Source organism: Grampus griseus, assembly GCF_964374135.1.
Source record: "Grampus griseus genome assembly, chromosome: 16".
Lineage (NCBI taxonomy): Eukaryota > Metazoa > Chordata > Mammalia > Artiodactyla > Delphinidae > Grampus > Grampus griseus.
The window spans coordinates 81,385,964-81,408,878 of NC_139010.1; the positions used below are offsets into that span (position 1 = coordinate 81,385,964).

General features: G+C 42.5%; 1 protein-coding gene and 1 pseudogene across 4 annotated transcripts in view; one reads left to right on the forward strand and one right to left on the reverse strand.

Annotated features, from left to right (window-relative positions):
• Positions 1 to 22,915, forward strand: part of DOCK1 (dedicator of cytokinesis 1) — a 526,850-nt gene that overhangs the window by 296,883 nt on the left and 207,052 nt on the right. The gene's annotated exons all lie outside the window — the stretch shown is intronic.
• On the reverse strand, positions 6,778 to 7,733 carry LOC309834490 (putative acidic leucine-rich nuclear phosphoprotein 32 family member C; annotated as a pseudogene). The gene is made up of 2 exons: positions 7,130 to 7,733; positions 6,778 to 6,858 (listed from the first exon to the last, which is right to left on the reverse strand). The product of its transcript is annotated as a putative acidic leucine-rich nuclear phosphoprotein 32 family member C (transcript).

Below are 22,915 nucleotides of genomic sequence, written 5' to 3' on the forward strand. Positions count from 1 at the left end.
CAGCAGTTTGCCTTTTTTCACCATAAGCTTTTATCAGTGGGGACTACGGACCAGCTGAGGTTTGCTTTCTGCTCCTTAGCTTATCAAAATGACTTGGAGACTCGCAAGAAAAATAAGATACTGATGTTTTCTTGGTATATGTTTATAGCTATGCTTTGGGCTCACATGCGCCTTCTTAAAAATTTATGTGTTTACTTTCTGTCCCTGGAAAACCAGGTTTTCTTGATAACCCATTAACTATTTTTTCAAAGCAATCTTTTTTAAAAAAATTATTTCCAATTTATTTATTTATTTTTGGCTGTGTTGGGTCTTTGTTGCTGTGCATGGGCTTTCTCTAGTTGCAGTGAAAGGGGGCTACTCTTTGTTGCGGTGCACGGGCTTCCCATTGCGGTGGCTTCTTTTGTTGCGGAGCACAGGCTCTAGGCACGTGGGCTTCAGTAGTTGTGGCACGCGGTCTTCAGTAGTTGTGGCTCTCAGGCTCTACAGCGCAGGCTCATGTGCTCTAGTTGCTCCGCGGCATGTGGGATCTTCCCGGACCAGGGCTGAAACCCGTGTCCCCTGCATTGGCAGGTGGATTCTTAACCACTGTGCCACCAGGGAAGTCCCATTAACTATTTAATAAGAAAAAGTATCCTGTTTTAATTATATCCAAAGATAACCTTGGACTATTTTTTTGAGGATGGAGAAGGACTATTAAGAAACACTTTTAAAATGTGTTTACATTTTTCTTTTACCATGGCTTAAGTTATTTGTAATAAAGAATTTCAAATAATAATAAGCGAGAATTTAAAGCAGGAGTTTTGTGGAAGGGCAAAAAGGAGTGTATATGATAAAAAATTTGCTTAAACTCGAACTAGTAGAAAGTTAAAATACATTTTAATGAACTTGAATACGTTAACTGTGCTGTTGGAATAAGAAAAAGTTATATGTAACCATTAAATTAGAAGTATCAGAAAAGTTACTATATATACTTTTGTAATCTATTTTTGAGTAAGTTCCTTTATGTACATAAAATCAGTGTTTACAAAATATATCCTGAAATTCACATTTTCCACCGATTAACTCTATTCTCTCTCTGCCAGTAAATCTGAATTAGAGAGGTTTGGAATTCATATGTTGTTATGTGTCAGAAGTACACAAAGTACTAGATGGGAACAAGAATTGTAATTTGTTTGCAGGCCCCTCGTAACTGAATTTTCTAAGTACTGAACGGACTTTAAAAAACTTTTATAATTGAGTGTTTTATTGGAACGGAACAAGTTTTAGTCAAGCAAAGCAATTGCCCCACTTGCTGCATCAATGCTACAGGCAAGAGAGGGGTGTGTCAGAGACCTCCCTGAAGAGGACAGGTGAGCCCGTGGTGCGCCCTCCGCTATGTGAATCTTGACATTTTCTCCCATCACCATTCTTTCCTTTTAGATCCCAGAGAAAGGGCACAACATAGGATGCAGCCAAGCCCGTCCTTTTCCTTGTTTATTCTGTTCACCATCTCATGTTGATCCAGACTGCTGGCAACCAAATGCAGGGCTTAATCAGTTTTGTCTAATTAACTACAATTAGATTGAAGGATTTCTCTCCAAGGAGTGAGGGTTGCTTTGGAAGAATGCAGAGAAGTTAGCCTTCTGAGTTCTAGCTGTTGGAGACATAGCTTAGAAAATTACAAGTTGTTACAAAAGTATCTTTTCCACTATTTCACTCTGTAATTGCCAGGGAAGGATTTGCATTTCTGTACAAGAGTATGCAAAGAGAAAGCCAGATAAAACCTGTCAAACATAAGAAGTAGTTAATACAAAATGCTCCTTTCTAAGTGAGCACCAAAGTTGTTGATGTTTTGAAATTTTCCTAATAGGCAACTTTCTATCCCCATCATGTTGATCGTACTTGTGGACTGGAGTAGGATCTAATTGGCAAAGAGAATAACTATGTATAAGACACAGGAAACTTGCAGGCAAATAAAGTTGAGCATTGAGGTCCCTGCCCTGTCTTTGCTTCTATCTTACTTTCTGCCTCTCTGACCAGTTCCCATAAAGGGGCCTGTTGGGCTCCCAGCTCCCAGGCTCCTGGGACCTTCACCATTGTGATTAGGGAGCATCTCTGCCTGGACTGAATTTCTCCTACTTCTCTCCCCAGTTCCACCGGGCTGGGTGCCCCTGTTCCATTCCCCCCCCCCAGTACCCGTGTCACCCCATCTTGACCCTGCCACGCTAATACAACTGCTCTTTAATGGGTCTTTTCTCACCAGACACCAGGGCAGGCACCTGTGGCTTATCTCCATTCATATTCCAAGCCCCAGCACAGGACCTGACCTGTAGCAAGTAGTGATGCATGTGTGTGTTGATGAGTGAGTGGATGATTCCGAGGTCCTAGTGTACAGTCAGCTCTCCCATGTGGCCATTCTTGACCCCTCCCACTCACCAGGTAGCTCTCGATTGCTCTCTGAACACACCTGTAATCAGTTGCCCTGCCTGTCCTCTCCTTTATCTGCTGCAATTGGCTCAGTCTGTCCTTGTTGCTCCAGAGCTGCTGTCCTGGACACCCTCTCTTCGGGGTCAGGGCAGCACGAATATACTTGCTAGGTGAAGACACCTGGCCATCATAAGAGCTTCCCAGGGTAGGGGGAAGGCGATTGAGACTTGTAACTCTCTGCCAGTGTGGGCCTCCCTCAGCTGCAGCACGGCTGGCGACCGTTTGTAACCAACGCATTTTACAAGCGGTGTTCCTAAGGCCTCCGTTCTGTATCCTCAGACATGCCCTGAGCACCCACCCGATGGGCAGAAAGCAGACGAGAAGTGGATGTGAGGTGGGCTCTCTCGTCCTCTGCCGGCTTCATCCTGAGCCGTCTGCCAGCAGCCCTTTATCTGAAACGCCTGGCTGCAGCGGACGCTCTGGACACTTTCCCCCAATCCTGGTTCCCCCGGAAATTACCCTGCTCTTCCTGGGCTGGAAATGCTGCCCTCTGGTTGGAAAAGGCTTACTTCATGGCCAGTTATGAAGGGCAGGTAGTGTGTAGAAAGGGGCGGGGCCGTAGTGATGCCCAAGCCTTCCTCCTGTTCTCAGGGTTCCAGGCAGTGAGAATCGCACGCTTCCTTCCATGCTGGCAGAATCAGGATGAGCCTCCTTTGATTTGTGACTCTCCCATTGGGGCGCTGATGGTGAGGTTTCATTGCGGCTCAGACACAGTCAGATCTGGAAGCCAAATCTCGGGGTGACTTTCAGGCTGGGCTGAGCATGGGTCCCTAGCAATCCCCCTCAGCTCCCTCCGAGTTACATGCGACAAGGTAGGACTTTTTGAGCCTTGCATAAACGTGCTGTATTGGACGTTCCTGAGCTCTGACTGGTCTCTTCCCCATTACCTTTATAACCCTCAGCTTGAATTTTACTGCCTACCCTATAACTGATACTTGTTAGTAACGGAGTAGATTTTCCATCTGGTAAAATCATGAAAGTATTAGAAATTTGAAGGTGATTTTATTCTTTTTATTTTTTTGACTTTATAGAAATTTATTTCATAGCAATTATGCCAAAGTAAGGACTTATCAGATACACAAGAAATGTGAACCATATAAATACCTCATGATCCTAACAAGACTCTAATTATATCAAAATTTTCTCAGAATTTTATTGAAAACATTAGCATCTCAAAATAATAAATAAATATGTTCTTTTCTCTGTCAGATTATAACGATCTCCTTGATCACACGTATTTCTTTGTATGTTATTGAATTTATCTGTTCTTTCAAAGTAAACTTTTTTTAATGGTGATATACACACGCTGGGTTAATAATGTCCTTTGGGCTTCGACACACTCTCCTCTGCATTCTGTGTTCTATGACGATAATTTTAATATTTCAAAACGAGCCACATTTGTCCTCGCCTGTTTTTCGTACGAATGGATTTTGCTCACAGGTTGTAGAGGGAAGGGGAGTTGAATCATCTGGCTGTAGATGAGGAGACCCTCCAGAAAGGTGTGCCTGAGTCTCGGGAATGTGCCCAGGTCCCCGGGTGGTTGGAAGACTCTTTCTCTCTCATCTGTGGGGCGGGGAGCAGCACGGTGCACTTGGCGGAATGTTCTCTCAAACGCTGTACAAAGCCTGTGAGCAAAATGAGGTTTTCTGCTTCCTCATTTTTGCTGGATTACGTGGCTGCATTGTGATCGCTTGGTGGCTACCATCGCACTCTTGTTTGGTTTTTGCCTTTGCCCTGTGTTTTGATGGAGGCTTACAATGACGTGATGTGACTCAGGTGAAGCTTTGCGTGGGATGGAAGCCACGGGCTGCACCTGTGCACGCCTATTACTGCCCAGTAAACAGACTCACAGACCATGTCTTACAACAGGGCCCTGGGCTTTTACTCCATGTACAAAAGTGCACAAATTTTCTAGCATATCAGGTTGTCGTTATCAATGCAACGCCCGTTAAATGACCAGGCCAGCTTTGCTTTAAGACTCACCTGTCAATTCTTTTTTTCCAGGACACAGTGTTTAAATTTGCTTTGAATATGATAACCCAGAGAGAGAGCTCTCTTTAGAGAAAAGGTAGATGGCGAATCCCCAAGGTAGTTTCTTACATTCAGATGCGCTCACAGCAAACCCCACCACAGAGACATTTTGCTAACTAACGTGAATTCAGTACTATTAGATAACAAAAAAATTCTGGTAGTATTGTCAGCATCTCAGAACATACGTTTCAAGTTGATTGTAAAAAATACTTTGGTACATGAATTTCTTTAGAAAAGTGTTACTTAGCAGTAGGTTTAGGGATCTTTAAAAAGACTAAAGAAATTGATAACTTCATTAGAAGTACATTGTTTTTAATGATATTATTAATCTGTCCTTATTTCCAATTATGGCCTTTGCTGGACTGAATAATTTCCCTTTTATTTGTTTATATCAGGCCTTTTTTCACTTTAATTTTTTTTTTTTTTTAATGACAACATCATGGGCATTCAGTCTGCTTCATCAAAGGATTTATTGCTCTTTTCTTGGCATTAGAACCTGGTTGGCGAGTGAAACGGTGATCCCTGCCCTCTTGGAGTCTATATTCCAGTGGGGAGAGTTGATCAACAACAATTCTAATAAGTAGGTAGATTACGTGAATGTGTGTGAAGGTAACTCCTGCAGGAGAAGGTGGTGTGAGAGGATGGGGTGTGCTGGGGCCTGAGCAGGGGTCCCACTCTAAATGGGATGCAGCAGCAGCAGTGCTGGGGAAGCAGGCCTTGGAGCCACGTGCTGGAGGAAGGGGCTGGGCGTAAGGTGGTCTTCTTGGGGAGGAGCCTTCATCAGAGGACACAGGCAGGGCAGCCTAGCCTCTTGAGGGGAGAAGCTGGGCAAGTTCTGAGACCCCATGGAGACTGTGACTGAAGCCATGAGGTTACATTAGGTTCTAGGGCTGCCATAACAAAAGCCACAGAGTGGGTGGCTTAAACAACCAAAATTCATTCCTTATCGTTCTAGAGGCCAGAAGTCCACTATCAAGGTGTCCTCCTGAGTTGGTTTCTTCTGAAGTCTCTCTCCTTGGCTAGTAGATGGCCATCTTCTTATTGCATCTTCACGTGGCCCTTCTTCTGTGTGTGTCCTAATCTTCTCTTCGTTAAGGAATACCAGTAATATTGAATGAGGGCCACCTTAATGACCTTATTTTACCTTAATTGTCTCTTTAAAGACCCCATCTTCAAATACATTTACATTCTGAGGCTCTGGGGGGTTAGGACTTCAACATATGAATTTGCAGGGGAGGGGGGACAAAGTTCAGCTCATATCAGAGATGGAGTCAGGGGTATTTTGTGGAGAGGGGGGCAGCTCATGGATGGCCTTGTAGGCCCATTCATTGGTCGACATTAGAAATTATTATTTGTGATAATGGTTTTATCCCCAATAATGGTGCTTTCCTTTCCAGAATTCCCACGTAGTTGTGTGAAGTTTCCAATTCTTTCAAACAAATACCTCCTGTTGACCATGCTTCTTTTTAACTGATCAGTCTAGAATTCTGCTTTTTGCCCCTTCATGACGCCAAAACAGCTGATTTAAATTCAAAACTAGTGGGCTTCATTATCCCGTGTACTTCTTGTTGAGACAGGAGCTAGGATCACTACATTTTGCACTTTTAACTGTGTAGCCAGAGAACTAGCTTGTGAAAAACATACTCAATTTTGCAAACAAGGAGTGATTCTGGAGAATAATTAAAATTCGTCATTATAGTACGACTCTGTGGATTTACCTTCCACTACATGCTGTTAAGATCTTGTCTGATCAAGATTAATAAAAAAAAAAATCTTGGCTAAACATCTGTTGAAGAGTGGCTGCCAATGTAGATCGTCTCGGTGTGACCTGCGATTAGAGGTTTGGGTTCAGGTGAAGGGAAACCAATGTGATTTGTGACGCTTCCTTTGTCTTTCTTTTAAACGTTCAGATTTTATTTACGAAGATTCTTTGTTGTACAGAACGTAAACATGCTGTTACATTCTCAGCGTAACTGGCAGCCACGACGGTCGACTCACAAATCACAGCTGTCCACGCTACCGCAAGTCTTACACAAAAACCTAACAACGCTTATAATTTTGTTGAGGTGAAGTCCCCAAGCTTGGTGGTGGATTTCTAAGAGGGACTAAATGGAGGACGGTAGAATGTCACAGAAACTGTTCTTTGGCTCTTTGGGTGGGTTGGTGTCCTGGGGTTTGTGATCACAGCTACCTTTTTCTTTTTTTCTTAAACAGCTACCAAATCCCTGTGAGCAGTCCAGCCAATACTGAACAGTTCTTTTTTGCAGGTTATTTGGGGTCTTAATCATCTTTGCCTTCATCGTGTTTCTCTCTTCCTCGTTTCACCTTTCCCGATTTCTTCCTCCTCATCTTCATCTTCATCTTTTTAAAATAAATTTATTTATGTATTTTTGGCTGTGTTGGGTCTTTGTTTCTGTGCGAGGACTTTCTCTAGTTGCGGCGAGCGGGGGCCGCTCTTCATCGCAGTGCGCGGGCCTCTCGCTGTCTCGGCCTCTCTTGTTGCGGAGCGCAGGCTCAGCGGCCATGGCTCACGGGCCCAGCTGCTCCGCGGCATGTGGGATCCTCCCGGACCGGACGGAGCACGAACCCGTGTACCCTGCATCGGCAGGCGGACTCCCAACCACTGCGCCACCAGGGAAGCCCCCGTCTTCATCTTCATCAGCTTCTCCATCATACCCGAATTCTTCCTCCCCACTGACTTCGTCTTCATCCTCCCCTTCTACGTCTTCGTCTTCGTCTTCATCCTCTTCTTCACCCACACCATCCACCTCAGCATCTGAGTCAGGGGCTTCACTGTCTTCTCGGTCATAGCCAACCAGGTACGTGAGCTGGGGCGGGAACTCCGAAGTCAGTCAGGTTAGTAACCTCACGGTTAAACAGATCCAGGCTCTTCAGACATTCCAACTTTTTCAAAGGTTCCAGGGTGCTGATACCTTTCAGTTTATTTCCACTGAAGTTTAGATGTGTAAGATTTGGAAGTTTTTCTGCTAACCTATCCAGATCTCCCAAGATTCAATTGTCACTGAGCTCAAGCTTTTTCAATTTAGGTAGTTGGGGAGATTTGAAACGGAAATCAAGCCTACGTTAATTAAACTGAGGAACTCTAAGTTCACACATTCAGCCGTTAAACCCTCAATTTTCCCGTCATTTGATGTGCAATCGTCCAGGACAAGTTCTTGAACAGCTGCCGGGGTGCAGCTCCTCAGCTCCAGGTGGATCGTCCTCTTCATGTCCATGTTTCTCTCCCCACCCCCCCACCCCGGGTCTTCAAACTTAACTTTCCGCGGCGGGGTCGGGGGACGGGGGAGAGGCGTCCTAGCCTGCGCAGGGAGGGCTGTCGGAAGGGGTCTGAGCGGTCCCGGGCGGTGGGTGGTGTGCGGCGTGCCGGCAGGCGGGCGGAGCCCCTGGAGCTGGAGCCGGTGCATCCTTTTTATTTTTATGCGTGAGTCAGGTACCTGAAATGTCTGTGATTGTCATGTTAAAACATTAATCTTCAAAATATGTGAATTTTGTTTAAAGAGATTAATCTTAAGAAAACAGTGTTTTATATTCCCTAATTAAAACTGTGGTGGTCACCATTATGATTGGTAATTACAAGACACAGCTCTAAATTTTGAGAAGAGTAGGGGAATGGCTTCTTCTAGTATTTTCATTAAGTCTGTGTAGGAATAGATAGATGTGAATAATGTGTACATAACTCTGGGTACTCGCTGTATATTTTGATTGATATCCCGTTGAATATTTTTCTCAACATCTTGGAAGGGGTTTTGGTTTTGTCTTGTTTTTGCAAAACGTGATGTGACAGTATCTACAGTGTATACTTGCCAGGTGCATGATGATACCTCAGAGCAAGTACCAGAGGGTCTCCTTAAGATACTAAGGAGCTTTAAACAAGAGCTTCACTTGTCAGGGTTGAGTGAAGCTCTTGTTTAAGTTTAGCTGACAGTAAGCTCCCTGTCAACACACTCTGGCCAATAGAATGTGAGTTTCATGAGGGCTTCTGGAATAGTGCCTAACACAGTGTGCCTCTGTAAATGTTTGTTAGACGATGCCCTTCCTAGGAAATGGGATTTATGAAGAAATGTCCCTCTTCTAAGTTTTGTTTTATTATAGCTTGGCCTTACATATTTATTTTGGGGGGTGGTACCTTTCTTGCCCCCTTAGTAAAATTTAACAGCATCCCTATGTGCTCTTTTTTTTTTTTTTTTCTTTTTGCAGTATGCAGGCCTCTCACTGTTGTGGCCTCTCCCGTTGCGGAGCACAGGCTCCGGACGCGCAGGCTCAGCGGCCATGGCTCACGGGCCCAGCCGCTCCGCGGCATGTGGGATCTTCCCGGACCGGGGCATGAACCCGTGTCCCCTGCATCGGCGGGTGGAGTCTCAACCACTGCGCCACCAGGGAAGCCCCCTGTGTGCTCTTTTGATGCGTAATTCTATTGCTGGATCTTTTTGCCCTTCAATATAAAACTCTTATATTTTAGTAATATCCATAATCCTTTTTGTTTAGCTTCACATATTTTGTCAGAGATGATCTCTAGGTTAGGAATTTTCCTTAACATCTTAAGGTCTATCTTAAGCCAATATCCAGGAGACTAGATATTAAATATTCTCACCACCCATAAAAATGGCAATTATGGGACATGATAGATGTGTTAGCTAACCATAAGTTGTGATTGTATTGCAATATATAAATGTATGAAATCAACACATTGTATGCCTTCAACTATGTCAATTAAATCTCAATTAAAAAAATAAAAATAACACATTAGACCCTAAAGGCATGCATGCCCATTAAAATCTCTAAAAAAAACCCCAAAGATGCTGGCTCTTATTACAACTTGCCATCGTCTTGGTGGTGAGGACCTGTGTAGTAGGTCCAGAAACAGAAATACAGTTTATAGCGATTGGAAAGGACAACACAAAATTGTTGACAGATGTTGGCTTGGTCTGTTTTAACATCTATCCCCAGGCCCCCCTCCACACCCCCCCCCATAACAAAGACTACAGGGAGTGATGACAGATTTCTGCAAGTTGACAGTCAATGGTTTTCCCAAGTATACAAATAAAAATATAGAGAAAAATTTAAAGCTTTTTGGAGAAAAAGCTCTCCTCCCACTAGGAACAATAATACAAGAGCCGTTTAAGATCCATATGATGAAAATCACAAAATATTCCTGAGTGGCATCAAAAGAGACCTGAACAAATGGAGAGACACTGGGTGCGTGTCATTGAGAAGGCTGCTATCATAAGCCTTCTCAATGAATTTAAAAATTCAGTGCCACCTCAATTTCAATTCCAGTGGGACTTGTTTCACGCTCAGTAATGTGGTTCTAAAGTTCATGTGAAAGAATAGATTGGCATGGACACTCAGGGAAATGTGAAAACCAAGGGTAGTGATGTAGGACTTGTACTACAGATAACAAACCATTTGAAAGCTAAAGCTACAGCAACTGAGGTGTGATCCAGTGTTCATTAAAAGTCGTCTCTTTCTATATATGTGAGCGCAAGGATGAGTCCACCAAAATACCAATATTAGTTGCATATCATCTTACGGGGATTTTCAAATTTTCTTCTTTATATATATATATATATATATATATCTTCTTCTTTTTACTGTGTGATCATATATATATGATCACACAGTAAAATTCACCCTCTTTAGTTCTGAATTTTGATGGATATATACAGTTGTGTAATCACCACCAAATACAAATTTAGAGGATTGTGATATGCCTAAAAAAGTCCCTCATCATTCCCCTCTGGAGTCAACCGTCTCCCCTTTGTCACTGTAGTTTTGGGTTTCTAGAATGTCACATAAATGAATTGATACACTGTGTCGCCTTTTGTGTTGACGTCTTTCAGTTAGCACAGGTTTTTTTTCTTTGAAACAAAAGAAACCCTTGGTGTTTGAGAACGATGCACATTTATTTATTCAGTAGTAGGTCCATTGTATTGCACAGTACTATTCCGTCACATGGATTTACCACGGTCTGTTGATCCACTTACTAGGTAATAGACATGTAAGGTGTCTCCATGTTTGGCAATTAAGACTAAGACTGTCTATAAATATTTGTATAGAGGTCTTTGTGTGGATATATGTTTTCATTTCTCTTGGGTAAATACCTAGAAGCAGGAAGGTTGGGTCCTGCCAAACCTTTTCCAAAATGTCTGTATCCTTTTGCCTTCAGACCAGCAACATAGGAGAATGTCTGCTCTGCAATTTCCTGCTTTTTTTTTTTTAAACTTTAGCCATTCTAATAGGTGTGTAGTGGTATCTCATTGTGGTTTTAATTTGCATTTTCCTAATTATTAGTGACACTGAACATGGTTTCGTGTCTGTCTCGGCCATTTGTATCTCCTTTTAAGTGAAATGTCTCTTTAAATTTTTCTGCCAATTTTTCGATTTGGTTGGTTGTTAATTGAGTTTTCAGAATTCTTTATATATTCTGGATACAAGCCCTTTGTCTAAGGTGTGTTTTGCAAATATTTTCTCCCGTTCTGCAGTCTGCCTTTTCACCTTCTTTTCAATGTCTTTCAAAGAGCAAAGTTTTTGATTTTGAAGAAGTTCTTTTGGTCATTTTTTTCTTTTATGTTTCATGCTTTTTGTATCCCAGGAAGTATATGCCAAATCCAAGGTCAGAAGGGTTTTCCTTGTGTTTTCTTCTAGAAGTTCTGCTGTTTTGGGGGTTTTGCATTTATGTCTATGTTACATTTTGTGTTGATTTTTGTATATGAGGCAGGGTGAGGATCAATTCTCTCTCCCCACCCCCTGCCTTTTTGTTTGGGACTTTTCATATGTGTCTAATTGTACCATTTGAAAATACAACTTGTTGAAAAGATTATACTTTTTCATTGAATTTTCTGGAAACCTTTGTTGAAAATCTGTTAACCGTATGTGTGCGGTCAGGTTTTCTCATCTATAGGCCTTTTTCACCAGTACCGCACAGTCTTAATATCTGTAGTTTTATAGTCAATCGTAAAAGCAGGTAGTGTGTGTCCTTTTACATTATTCAAGATTTCTTTGGCTGTTTCACATTATTTGCTTTTCCACTTAAAGTTTAGAATCAGATTGTTAATTTCTACAATAACCTCCTGCTGACTGTAGATCACTTGGCATCCTAACTATATTGATTCTTCCAAAGCATGAACATAATATGTATCTCCAGTTTTTTTAGGTATTCTTTGACTCTGTTTTGAACGTTTCGTGACTTTAGCGTACAAATTTCGTGACTTGTAAAGTGTTCTTGTGTGTTTTTTGTGTGTTTTATCTGTCATCATCACCACCACCACCATTATAGCCATCATTTGCGTATGTACCCAGACACTGGGCCCAGGCCAGTGGTCTTGGCCAGTGTCCCATAATCTGGAGCTGTCTGCTGCTCCCTCTCCCGTCCCCTCCCCCTTCTTCCCTTTCTTCCCCCTCCTCCTCCGTCTTCCTTTTTTTTTTGAAACTTTGGTCCGAGGGCTGTTTCTTGCTCTTCTCATCTTCTAATTGTGTATTGGCCAGGTGGCTTAAACTCTCTCTATAGACTCTTGTCTGTAAAAAGGAGTTAATATCCTCTATGCACCCCCTGAAAAAAGCTAGGGTAAGGATGTTTTCCTCAAAAAGTTATTCCTCATGATTTAACATTTTTGGCATAAAATACTACCTCAGTGATAATGTGTCCTTCACATTCCATCGAACTGGGGGGCACAGCCGTAGTGAGGAAGAATGTGGGGGGGGGGTGAGTTTCAGATTGAGTATCTTCATCCCCAAGGACCTTTGACCTAATAGTTTCAACCCCCATTGAGGATCCTTGCTGGAATCAACCATTGCTTTAGGAGCTGAAACTGGTGATTTCTTAATTTTTTTGTCCCATCTACATTGTTTGGTCTGTAAGAAAAGAGCCTTACCTTTGCCTCTCTTGGCCACCTGCCTCACCAATCCCCTTGCTCATGTATCAACATAGACTCAAGGACTTTCCATGTGTTGTAATCCATTGCTCTCCTTGTTCATTGTGACACTCGGGTGTCGCAGGTGTCCCAGTGTGGCCAGGATAGCCTCTTCCAGCATCCTCCTCATCCTGCCTTGGTCCCAGGCCCCCTGTGTGTGCTCCTTCTGGGTGGTGCTGTGTCTACTCACCTGACCAAGCCCCGAACTCCATGCTTTCAACACAGCACCCACTCTTTGTGAGTTGAGCATTGCACCTGTTAATACTCTGCAACATTTTGAATCTTTTCATCATTTTGGCCTTATCCCCACACTTTCTTATGTATATTCCAAGTGGCTCCATCTCCTCCGAATCTTGGGGACCTTCGATTTCCTCAGGACTGTGGTGAAGGGAGATGAGATGGGCGTGAAGCCCCAGTGGGGTGTGCTTCATACTTACAGTGTTTTCTTACACACCTGCTCGACAGGTACATTGCTCTGCAAAATTTCTCTTGGGTACCCCCCAGATTGAGTCCCACTTCCCCATAGTAGGAAATTTTGAAAATAAACCTCAAGGCACTTAGAGCCTGAATCACTTTGGATGCTTACGCAGTCGTAAGCAGACGAGCTATGGGTGATGTGATGTGTGGCGTTTGAGCCTGTATCTGCGCACAATAGATGTATTTATTTATGTATAAGTCACTATTTCCTAAGAAATAATAGCTTATAAACGAGATCATCCCTGTTTCTTTTATATAATAATCTCATATTCCCAAATATATTTTATTCTCCTTAAAGATTCATTAATTTTTTTAACCCTTGGTATGTGATGTAGTTTTCTCCTCACTGACTCATGTAACCAATATAAATAGTATTGAGGGACAGTATCCATTTATGATTCATATAGAGGAATTTCATTTCATCCAGTAAAGAGTTTCAACTTTAATCTATAACTGTGATGGTAAGAGTGTCCTTTATGGACAGAAGTCAATTTAAAAAATACGGAGAGCATTGATCCTCCTTCAGAGGCAAAATTTTATTAAGACTCAGTTACTCTTGTTTCTGTTACAGTGTATTTACAGTTACTATATATCATGGGAGAACATTTGAAAAATCTGATTATTTTAAATTATCTGATTTTCTGAGTTTATGAAAATAAATATAAAATTTTCTGCTATACTCCGACTTACGCTAGCAACAAATGAATTCTATCAAGAAGTTGTATACAAAGTATATATTCCTCATTATTACATAAAGTATAAATTGTATACATAAAATTTGACTGTGATTTATTTTCATCCCTTATAACAAATGTGAATATGTGTTTAATTTATTATATTGAATAAGCAGCAAATGTTGTTATGATTAATACAAGATCCAGATAGTCCCTTTTGGTATATTCGTCCTATAAACATCTTCTTACAATTACTGCCACTGTAAAATGGAAAATGATTTTGTTTTTAAAATTAGATTTCTTTCTTTATAGTGTCTGCAATGATATGAAATACTGGCATTCAATTAAAATTTAAGATTCAGGTTTAATTTTGTTGCTAGTAGTTGTAAAAGGGCTAATAGATGACATTAGTTTCTCAACTCTACTATTTTTAATTTTGTATAGCTTCTTTTTACAATCATCCCTCACTCCGTGGTCCTTTATATTGATAAAATAAGGGATCGCAATATTTTGGAAACTAAATAAGTGAAAATTAACTGTACTTTGGATAAAGGATTCATGGGACTGAATTTATCTTTAAATGAGAAAGGGAACAAAAGACAGCCCTCAATTTCGCCATGGATTGTATTTCTGGGAAAGATGTACCAAGTTCAAATTATGTGAGTGAATATTTATTTTTCCAAGAACCTCAGTGTTAACAATAGTACCCGATTCAGCCGTTTTGTTGTATCTTATGCTTAAGCACATATTTACTTAACAAGACGTGAAATACTCTGCAAAGTACAGCAGTGACTTTTGCTCTGATGTTTTTCACGTGGGGCACTGTCTTCTTACCTTCATTTTACACCGTTGTTCTATCTGCATTATCATTTCTTCCTTGTAACCCCCATCCTAAAAGGGTTAAGTAATTTCCTATGATGGGAAAACACATAAGTGAAGAAATCAAAGCAAAGGTGAAGAAAACTGTCTTGTATCTATTTCACAAATCTAAAGAGAAAGAACAATTTCACAAGGATCATAGAATTTGGAAGGAGTTTTCCAAGTAGGTTATTATTGTTTTAAATCAGAATAGTATATTACTTGGTTTACAAGGACAGATCGTTTGACTTGCCCTGAGAATTAGCTGCCCCTTCACCGGCCCCTCCATGAGCAATTCCCGATCCACACCTGCAACTCTTTTTGCTTTTCATTTGTTCTTGAATGTTTGAGATTCATTGTTCTATCCGTAGTGTTCCAAAATCTCACAAGTATGAGTCTGGATCGTGCTTGACACACAGTGGGCCCTTTCATTTTGTGTATGCATGACACTTTAGAAAAATTATCTTACATCTCTTAATTAATTTAAGTTTTATTTAAAATTTTTGACAGCTTCATTGAGATCTAATTTATATGCCATAAAATTCATCTATTTAATGTGAACGATTTAAGGGTTTTAACTATACGCACAGAGTTGTTTAACCATCACCATGATCAATTTTAGAATACTGTCATCATCCTCAAAGGAAATCTGTATGCAATAGCAGTCACTCCCCATTTCCGCCCAAACCTCCAGCCCTTGGCAATCACAAGTCTAACTTTCTGCTTTTGTAGGTTTGCCTATCCTGGACATTTTCTAGAAATAGAATTATGCAAAATATGATCATCTGTGATTGGTTTGTCAATTTCTGCAAAGCAGCCAGCTGGAATTTTGATAGGGATTGGGTTGAATCTGTACCTCAATTTAGAGAGTATAGCCATGTTAACAAAATTAAGTCTTCTCATCCATGAACGTGGGATATCTTTCTATTAATTTAGGTCCTCTTTTATTCCTTTAACACTACCTTCTAGTTTTCAGGGACCAAGTTAAATTTATTCTTAAGTATTTTTTCGATACTTTTGTCAGTGGAATTTTTTTTCTCTCTCTCTGTGTCTTCTTGTTCTACTTTTGGAGGATTTCATTAGTTTTTTATCCCGACGCTTCTATTAAAATGTTTATTTTTGCTAATACAGCTGAAATATTCCAGAATCATTTCTTGGTCTTTGTTCCTTTTTTTCTTTTTATAACATCATGTTCTTGTTTTATGGATATAATCTCCTATCTACCTGAGGAAAATAATGATCGTTCTTTGAATTTTCTTATGTTTTCTAAATTTTCTTTCATTCCTCTGGCTTCTGTTTTTGTTTGTTCAGGTCTCCTTTATTAACGCTTGGTTGACTTTTCTCACAGAGCTTGGAGGCTGCTGGGCTTCACTGCATGGCAAACCACTGTGGGCTGGGCTCTCACGCTGTCAGAATCTCCATGGGAAGTTAGTGGGTATGCTCTTGTGCTGGTCAGTTTCTCCAAAGAGGATTCTTCCAGTCTCCTGTTCCAGTTTGCTGTGGGGCTAAGCCTGGTGGAGGGGCTGAGCCTTGCTGCTTTGCTGGGAGCTGAGCCGAGCAGAGTGGGGAGTTTACAGTGATTGGCTTCTTTTTTCTTTTATTTAATTTATTTCTTTTTGGCTGTGTTGGGTCTTTGTTGCTGCGCATGGGCCTTCTCTAGTTGTGGCGAGCAGGGGCTACTCTTCGTTGCGGTGCATGGGCTTCTCATTGCGGTGGTTTCGCTTGTTGTGGAGCATGGGCTCTAGGCACGTGGGCTCACTAGTTGTGTTTCACAGGCTCTAGAGCACAGTGTCAGTAGTTGTGGCGCGCGGGCTTAGTTGCTCCGTGGCATGTGGGATCCTCCCAGATGAGGGCTCAAACCCATGTCCCCTTCATTGGCCGGTGGATTTCCAACCACTGCGCCACCAGGGAAGCCCCCAGTGATTGGCTTATCATTGGATAGTCTCAGCCAGGTGGCTCCTGCTCCTGTCTCTTTTGCTTTGTCCAGAGGATAAACACGTGGTTCCCTGCCGGGAGTGAGCGGGGTTCCCTTGGTGGATGTGCTGGGGTGGGCATATTGGCCACGTTTTAAAGACATCAGTGCTTTTGGTTTCCACCTGACATGCAGCCTCGCTTTCTGAGTACCTGGCACCTCCAGTTTCCGAGCCTTCCTAGGGTTCTCTGCCAGAATCAACAGGATTCCTGATAGATATGCACTCCCTTCCTGCCTCCAGGGCAGCCGGTAACCATTCCTGCATCGACTTGTCAGCTTCCAGAATTCTCTTGTCTGTAGTTGTGTCTCTTCTTATTCTCTTGGTCTTTGTGGGTTTGTGAGGTTTTTTGTTTTTAAACATCTTTATTGGAGTATAATTGCTTTACAATGGTGTGTTAGTTTCTGCTGTATAACAAGGTAAATCAGCTATACATATACATGTATCGCCATATCCCCTCCCTCTTTCATCTCCCTCCCACCCTCCCTATCCTACCCCTCTAGGTGGTCACAAAGCACCGAGCTGATCTCCCTGGGCTATGCGGCTGCTTCCCACTAGCTATCTGGTTTGTGAGTTGTAAAAACTTTTCTATTGTCAGTTTAATGTGAAGAGACAGATGAGTTTGTGTTTTCATTGTTTTAAATGTGTTATGTGGAAGCCCCCTACGTATATTTTCACAAACATCGTCTCTACAGAGACTTTGGAGGACGCTTTGGGGCAGTTAATGACATTTTGGGATATTATTTGTGTTATCTTTTTGGACTCCCTATTTTTCTCTCTTAAATTTCCTTGTAACAAATAGAACCTGTAAATGTTTCACCATTGGCTTTCCCTCTTGAAAACAGGAAGCCTTTGCGTTCTCGAGAGCTTTCTCCTCATCTGTCCAAGAACTTATCCGTACGGGGATTTATTTCACGTCACCCCTGCCTCTGAAACAGAGCACTCAGCTCTCAATTACATTCCCTTCTCCAAATCCTCGTCCTCATAACGTTGCTTTACAGTATTGATTCTTTGGCTGGAATGCTCCCCAATATGAAAGTCATCCAGAATCCATCAAGTCATCCGTCTTCCTGTCTTTACTACAATTCTTGCCCAGTGTCATTTAGCAGTATCATTGGGGATTACTTTTTCTTTAATTTTTAATGGTGATGAAGTAGGTTTGTTTTCATTGATATATTTGAAATGAAACATATAAATGAGAATTCCTCTTCAAAGCACTTGCCTTCGTGAAACACGTTTAAAATTTTTTTTTTTTTTTTTTTTTTTTTTTTGCGGTACGCGGGCCTCTCACTGCTGTGGCCTCTCCCTTAGCGGAGCACAGGCTCCGGACGCGCAGGCTCAGCGGCCATGGCTCACGGGCCCAGCCGCTCTGCGGCGTGTGGGATCTTCCCGGACCGGGGCACGAACCCTTGTCCCCTGCATCGGCAGGCGGACTCTCAACCACTGCGCCACCAGGGAAGCCCACGTTTAAAATTTTTAACATCTCATCACTGGCCACCAAGAAGTGTAATCTCCGATTCAAATAATAGATTCTCCTCTGATTCAAGCCTGGTGCCCGTCCTCCAGACTCCATGCTCCTGGGGCTCTCTTCGCATCTCCAGTAGCTTCTGTGGTTTGGAGCTGCCCCCAAATCCCTTGGCGTTCAGAACACTTGGACGAGAGTTAACTTTTCTGCCTGTGCCGAGTGCCCCACGCACAATGTGAGCCCCGCGGTCATATGAAACATTCTGGACTGGCGGATGGAATTACCAAGAGCAATTTCATACGTTATTGTTCAAGCCACATAACTCAGTCCTGATGTTAGTACATAAAGGAAGCACCCCTTCACAGCTCAGGCCTGTGAGTTCAGATCCTTGGGATGTTTCCTTCTAGTTCATGTACTCAGTCTTGGACCTTAGACTAGCCAAAGATGACAAAGATACCATTGAAAAGAACTCATCCTAAGTTCCCATTCTCCAAAATCTGTTCTTTCTTAAAAACCTTCTGTCTCTATATCCTGTAGGGACTTTGTGCATTCACTAGCCTGCCACTCAGTGTCCCCTGCTCCACCAGCAGTGCTCCATTCTACCTGTCCTCTGTCTTACCTGTCCTCCTTCCTACCTGTCCTCCATCCAATCTGTCCTTCATTCTACCTTTCCACCTGCCTAGAGCACTGGGGTGCCAGACAGATTTAAAACTGGGGCATTGAGGGTAGTTCTAGGAGGGAGGGCTCAGAGGCAAGTTCAGTCCAGGGCTTGAGCAGCAGTGACCTAGTCCTCGTGGATGGGGGAGCCCCATGAAAGAGATTTTTGAGGATAAGGGAGTAGGAAATGGGGACTCACGGGCAGAGGGAGAAAGAGGAGATCTTATCTGTCTCTCTCAGGACTACCTTTTAAAATACTAATATAGGGACTTCCCTGGTGGCACAGTGGTTAAGAATCCACCTGCGAATGCAGGGGACACAGGTTTGAACCCTAGTCCGGGAAGATCCCACATGCCGCGGAGCAAATAAGCCCGTGCACCACAACTACTGAGCCTGCGCTGTAGAGCCACAACTACTGAGCCCGCGTGCCACAACTACTGAGCCCACATGTCACAACTACTGAAGTGTGCGCCTAGAGCCCATTCGCTGCAACAAGAGAAGCTCCCCACTCGCCACAACTAGAGGAAGCCCACATGCAGCAACAAAGACCCTACACAGCCAAAAATCAGTCAATCAATAAAAATTTATATAAAAAGTAAAATACTAATATATTTTCCATTATAAAAGTAATCTGGGGGCTGCCCTGGTAGCACAGTGGTTGAGCGTCCACCTGCCGATTCAGGGGACATGGGTTCGTGCCCCTGTCCGGGAAGATCCTACATGCCGCGGAGCGGCTGGTCCCATGAGCCATGGCCGCTGAGCCTGCGTGTCTGGAGCCGTGCTCCACAACAGGAGAGGCCACAACAGTGAGAGGCCCGTGTACCACTAAAAAAAAAAAAAAAAAAAAACTGGGCTCCTCCTCCCATCCCACGACTGTCTGGTGTCTTTTCTTCTAATTGTTTCTTCTTTTTTATTTTTTTCCTATGCTATATTTATATTCTTTGTTTTGCTGAAAAGTATATGTACCATAATTATGTCTGATTTTCATCGTTGAGCATTTTCTTATGTTATTAAAATAGTTCATATTTTCATGATTAGTATTTGATGGTGGCATAATATTTCATCAGAAAACTATGGTGTGGTTACGTGATTTAGCAAATAAAAATCTACTTCAGGTAAACAACAGATCATTTTCTTAGTATATGAATGTCTGATGTGAAATTTCCAATACAAAATTTGGGACATACTTATTTATCTGAGATTCAAATTGAACTGGGCATCCTGTATTTTATCTTGCAACCTTACAGAATCTCATATTACTTACACAGATCCTAGCTGTTGAACATTGGGATGTTTTCAGTGATGCAGTGGACATCTTTGGGCATAAAATTTCTAATTCTGAATTACTTCCTTAGGTGGCTTGTTAGAAGTAGAATTACCCTGAGGAGATGAGTATCTTTTTTCCCAAGACTTTTCAAAGCTATTGCCAAATCACTTTTTAAAAAGGTTACAGCAATTTATGCTCCCACCAGTGGCATCTAAGAGTGCTCATCCCCTGCGCCCGTGCTAACATTATCATCACTTAAATACTCCTCTGCTACTTTGGCAGGCAAATGATGATATACCGTTTTCATCTTTGATTACTAATGAAGTTCACATTTTTTGTTTATGAGGCTTTCTTTCCATGACCTGATTTTTAAGTTTTCTTCCACTGCCTCCTGATTTCTCTGTCCCTATTTTGCATTGCTTTGAAGTCACAAGGAATATGTCTTATTTTTATTTATTTACTCATTTTTACTCAGCCACTGGGGCTGGAACCCCGTCCCCAGGCTCAGGTTCCAGGAAGAATTCTGCACAATCACCACCAGCCTACCTGCCAGCCCACCCACTGTCTGACATGAAAGCTTCCTAGGACTTCTAAATGCATTTCCAATAAATCAATGACAAAGCATAGAATAGTAATTTTATTCTGAGCCTGCAGAATAAGTTTCTTTTGACAGCTCTCCCCCATTTCTGTTTCTGGTGTACGATTGGTTTCAAATACAGCTTCCATAAATACCTGCTTTTAATCTACCTGTAAAAACCCACCACTCTGCTCTAGAGGGTTCCGCGGAGTTCACGTGGGCATTCATGCTCCATAGCGTCCGCTATGCTGCTTCTCTAAAGATACTGGCCCCCATGGATGGGACTCCATTCCAAAGGAAAGGGGGAGCCTTTCTGTGAAATTTGACAGGAATATTACCTCTTTCCTAGTGGGGTCTAAAGCTTCAGCTTAGAAAAGGGCTGAAATAGCAAGATTTGCTTCCTCTCCAAAAGACTGAACAGTACACATTGCTTCTGGAACATTTCCTTAAGTTAAGTAAAGAGCACATTTGCACCTGCTGGCCTTTTTTTTTTTTTTTTTTTTTTTGCAGCGCGCGGTTCTCTCACTGTTGTGGCCTCTCCCGTTGCGGAGCACGGGCTCCAGACGCGCAGGCGCAGCGGCCATGGCTCACGGGCCCAGCCGCTCCGCGGCACGTGGGATCCTCCCGGACTGGGGCACGAACCCACATCCCCTGCATCGGCAGGCGGACTCTCAACCACTGCGCCACCAGGGAAGCCCCCTTGGCCTTTTGACCTCTAACTCATGGCGATGACCTGCCTCTGTCCCTTTCTCTGGGCTACTCCATTTAGTCCCCATTGCAGTTAAATAGGAGGCCATTTGGTTGCCCTCTCTGTGACGTTCTCATCCAGAGAGGCGGCTTCCCGACCGGCCATTTAAGTATTCCCAGGCCTTGCTTTATGGAAATTGCTACGTTCTCTTCAGTTTTTCATGTCATGCATCGTGTCAGTTCCCCCAGCCTTTGCCTTGCATGAATTTTCAGCATTACATGGCACTCTGCTCCCTACATTATGTGCACGTCACGTGTTCGAGTATCTGGCCAGACTCCTGATGCTCTAGGGTTTTTCCATTAATGTCACTCAGTGTGCATGTCCTTTGCATTTTCAAGACTGCTCTGGGGCTGGGGTCTTCTTTTCTTTCCACTTTCAACTTGATATCTTAAGTACAGGACATAATGTCTATTGCTCTGAATTATACGTAGCTACCTTTGTGATTTCAATGATTCTAATTTGTAAGTCCCTATTCTTTAACTCTTTTGACCTGCAGAGAATTAATCTGAGCCCCTGTTAGGTGAACCTTGACTGATACAGGCCTTTTCTTGCTCTAGAAAAGCTCCCTGTCTAGTAGGGTGGAGTCCAGGTCACAGCTACCTCGGTCAGGGTAGAAATTGGGACACTGTCTATGGCCGCCTTTCCATTTCCTCATCCTCTTCCCAACTTTCTCGGATGACCACAGAAGTGCATGAAGTCTCTACTTCATGTTGGCCATTGTCAGTGACCTCAGATTTCTCAGAAAAATAATTAAAGTGCCTATCTGGATAAGAGGAAAATTAGCTCAGCTACTAAGCACCTACCTTGTAGCTGGTGTGCTGGGTTCACAGCTGGTTTTCCATATTCTCATCAAGAGGGGAACACCACTCAGCCTCAGTTTTACTGCCTATAAAATGGGACGAGATGAGAATCTGAGGTGTGATTGAATGAGGCCATGGTTCTAATGGCCTCAGCACAGCGCCTGACATATTGCAATTGGTCAACGTGTAAAATTATGAAGACTGATATCCCAAAGGTGGCATCTCATCAGGAGTAAAGAAGATACAAAGGCGGCTTCTCTTGAGCTCAACGGGATGCCAAATATTTACATATTTCAAAAGTGTATACTCATACGGGCTTCCCTGGTGGCGCAGCGGTTGAGAGTCCGTCTGCTGATGCAGGGGACACGGGTTCGTGCCCCAGTCTGGGAAGATCCCACATGCCGCAGAGCAGCTGGGCCTGTGAGCCATGGCCGCTGAGCCTGAGCGTCCGGAGCCTGTGCTCTGCAACAGGAGAGGCCACAACAGTGAGAGGCCCACATACCGTAAAAAACAAGCAAACAAACAAACAAAAAAAGTGTATACTCATAAATAGACATTTTACCATTTTACGAATCATTCCTCCAAAGGAAAACAAGCATTATTTAGCTCTTTCCCTGAACACCACCTTGAAATCTAAATTTCAGCAATTATCATCATTAGTAAATAGTTTACATTTCTGGGCAAATGGAAGATACCTTATTATCATTATTTTACTTGTTCAACTTACGTAATGCATCCTCTGAGGACCCATTTGGAAGCATATATGTTTATTATAGATATAAAATGGATCCGAAAAAATTTTGGACTTTAACATTTCACTGTAGAGCATGCATTTGAAATGAATACAAGAGATACTTAGGCATTCAAATACATTGCTTTTAAAACAGTTAGTAAAAGAATGCAATTTGTAAACTCATTTAATAAGGCAAAATTAAGGACATGTCTCAAAGTATATCTCATCCTATAATTTTACCAGACTTGTGCTAGTTTAATG